Raw genomic sequence first — 3,121 nt, 5'->3', positions numbered from 1 at the left:
ATCAAAATTACATCACATCATGACAGACGTACAAAGACACACACATAAAAGCCAAATATGCACTTACAATAAAATTTAAATTAAAACATGGACATGTGAGGGAGTCCAACTCAAAACATCTCATTCTCAGCTTAAAGGTATTCAAAGGAACCAATTTACTAAGTGTCAAGTTATTTTGCAGCAAATTCCATCAAATTAATTTACATGGAATGGTTAATGACGAAGGATTTTGCTGTGTTATATATATTTATATAAAAAAAATCTCTTCCTCAATCTGGGGTCCTCTACCAGAGCCCTGGGAGATTTAGGGTTCTGCCAGTATCTTTGCTGTTCCTAGAGCTGTACTCTTCTGGACGAAGATCTCTGATGTATTTCCAGGGATCTGCTGTAACTCCTCCAGTTTGGGGGCCCCTGCACCGAGGGCCCCAATGACCACAGGTTCCACTGATGCCTTGACCTTCCAGGTTTTCTCCAACTCTTCTCTGAGCCCCTGCTATTTCTCTAGTTCCTCATGTTCCTTTTTCCTGATGTTGCAGTCACTTGGTATCGCTATGGCAACCACAATGGCTTTCCTCTGCTTTTTGTCCACCACCACAACGTCCGGTTGGTTTGCCGTCACCATTCGGTCCGTCTGTATCTGAAAGTCCCGCAGGATCTTGGCTCGGTCATTCTCTACCATCTCTGGATTGTTTCCCACTTTAACCTTGGGGTTTCCAGCCGTTACTCTGCACTGATGTTCCTGTAGACTATTGTAGCCCCTTGGTTATGGCGCACCATGTTAGCTTTCCCTGCCAGCATCTTACACCCTGCAGTTATGTGCTGGATTGTCTCAGGGGTCTCTTAGCACAGTCTGCACCTGGGGTCTAGTCTGGTGTGGTAGATCTGGGCCTCTATTGCTCTGGTGCTCAGGGCCTGCTGCTGTGCAGGCATGATGAGTGCCTCTCTGCTGTCCTTCAGTCTAGCCATTGGTAGGATTTCCTGATATCTGCCACTTCGATCATGTTCCGGTGGTACATCCCGTGTAGCGGCTTATCCTCCCCTGACAGAGTCTCTGGCACCTCATCTACTGCTCCCCATTGTCTTAGACATTCAGTGAGGGTGTCAATTGTTGGAGCCTTGTCCTTGATGTACTTATGGATGTTTCATCCTTGATAGTGTCTCTTACGCTCATTAGTCCTAAGCCTCCTACGGCTGGCGTACAGTCTCAAGGTGCTTTCATGTCTTAACATCTGTGGCCTGTACCTCCTGCTTTGGCCAGCTTATTATTCCTGCAGCTTTGAACTTTGAACTGTCCAAGATTTTTTTAAAGCTGTCTTTGGTAAAATGCTTCGAGCAAATGAACAGCTGAGCATCAAACTTTGCACGGATCTTCAGATAGACAAAAATAATCCATGCCTGTCGAGTCTTCGGATCCTTGGGAAGACTGTGAAAATGTTCCCCTTTCTCCTTGCAGAAGAAAGGGGAACTAGAGAAACTGCCTGCTTTGTAATTGTTGTAGAAGTAAACCCAACTGTAGGCTGAACAGCTAAACTGGTGTCTTCCATCGACCTCTATTCATGTTCTTGGGCTGGTCTGTGTGTCAGTTTCGGGGCGTGACAAAAGTACAGGCCAGAACCAAATAAGGCAACATCCCAAAGTTTAGATCAACTCGGGGCTTCCTTTGGATTCGCCCACCTTATGGTGGAAGTTTAGAATCGTGAGATTTGCAGAGAAAGGAGTTGTTGATGTGGTTTGACCTTCTCTGTACGTCCACTTCAGCCACTGAACTATCATTATTCATCTATGACAATGGAAACTTGGTTTTGCATTCTATGACCCCTTTAAGACAGCGCTCTAGGGATGCTATCTCCAGCTTGACCACTAGATGTCACCAAACTGTTCCTTTTGTTTGCACCTGTTTAAAATAACTAGTCTGAATAAATGTGGTTTTATTCTCCACCGTTGATTGTTCCAATGTAGGCCTGAAACAGTTAATGAATTAAGACTGATTAACAGTTCATTGAAATAATCATNATTTTTGGCCATTTTTCATTCTTTTTATATCTGGGAATACAGGATGAAAACAAGTTTGAATATAACTACTTTTAAAAAGCTAAAAATAAATGACTGACTGCTCCTTTTGTCTCATATGGTTTGTGTTAACTGTGCGCTGTGTTCTGACAGGAGTATAAATCTCTGACCCGGAGGCCGGATTGTCCAGCAGAGGTCTGGGTCTATCTGGGCTGTGCCTTGTTTTTTCTGGGGCTTTATAAAGAAGCTGAGGAGGCTGCATCAAAAGGTACGGATGGCCTGTTACACCTTTCCCCAAATTCCCTGTAATGTTTGCTTCTACCAATATGATTCACGATGAACACCTCGCACAACAGCCCATGACCTTTTAGATTAGCAAACAATCTGTAGGATTCCTGTGTGTCAAAGTTAAATAACTAAAATAAAATTTTTTTTACACCTTTGGGTTTTTCTTAAAGGGGTCATAGAATGATTATATAGGCATGGTTTCAACGGGTCATTAGAAATCACTGAAAGTCATTAAATTACTATTTTTTAAATTAAGGCCTTAATTTGTATTCAAATTATTAAATGTGATTATCATAGCATTTAAAATGCTTTATTAAAAAAAATATGATTATAAAAATATTTTATAATCAAGGTGAAGAAAAAGCTAGAGAATGGGAAACATAAATATTAACAAAAGTGGAAGAAAAAACAAGGAATTCTGGACATGGTTGCAGCCTGTCGATTTATTTTATTTATTTTTATTTATTTATCCTTTATTTAACCAGGTAATACCCATTGAGATTAAAAATCTCTTTTGCAAGGGAGACCTGGCCAAGATAGGCATCAAAATTACATCACATCATGACAGACGTACAAAGACACACACATAAAAGCCAAATATGCACTTACAATAAAATTTAAATTAAAACATGGACATGTGAGGGAGTCCAACTCAAAACATCTCATTCTCAGCTTAAAGGTATTCAAAGGAACCAATTTACTAAGTGTCAAGTTATTTTGCAGCAAATTCCATCAAATTAATTTACATGGAATGGTTAATGACGAAGGATTTTGCTGTGTTATATATATTTATATAAAAAAAATCTCTTCCTCAATCTGGGGT

The 3,121-nt window shown here is 40.5% G+C and overlaps 1 long non-coding RNA gene across 1 annotated transcript in view; it reads left to right on the top strand.

The window, feature by feature from the left end:
• The window catches only part of LOC107101321, a 4,323-nt gene extending 2,139 nt beyond the window's left edge, over window positions 1-2,184 (top strand). Inside the window, exon 3 of the long non-coding RNA XR_001482076.1 lies at window positions 2,164-2,184. This is a non-coding gene — a long non-coding RNA (uncharacterized LOC107101321). The remainder of the gene's footprint in view (window positions 1-2,163) is intronic.
• The last annotated feature ends 937 nt before the right edge of the window (window positions 2,185-3,121 follow it).

The sequence above is a fragment of the Cyprinodon variegatus genome, unplaced genomic scaffold, assembly GCF_000732505.1.
Source record: "Cyprinodon variegatus isolate N-32 unplaced genomic scaffold, C_variegatus-1.0 Scaffold1080, whole genome shotgun sequence".
In the NCBI taxonomy this organism is placed as follows: Eukaryota; Metazoa; Chordata; class Actinopteri; order Cyprinodontiformes; family Cyprinodontidae; genus Cyprinodon; species Cyprinodon variegatus.
This window is presented reverse-complemented; position numbering and strand designations above follow the sequence as displayed.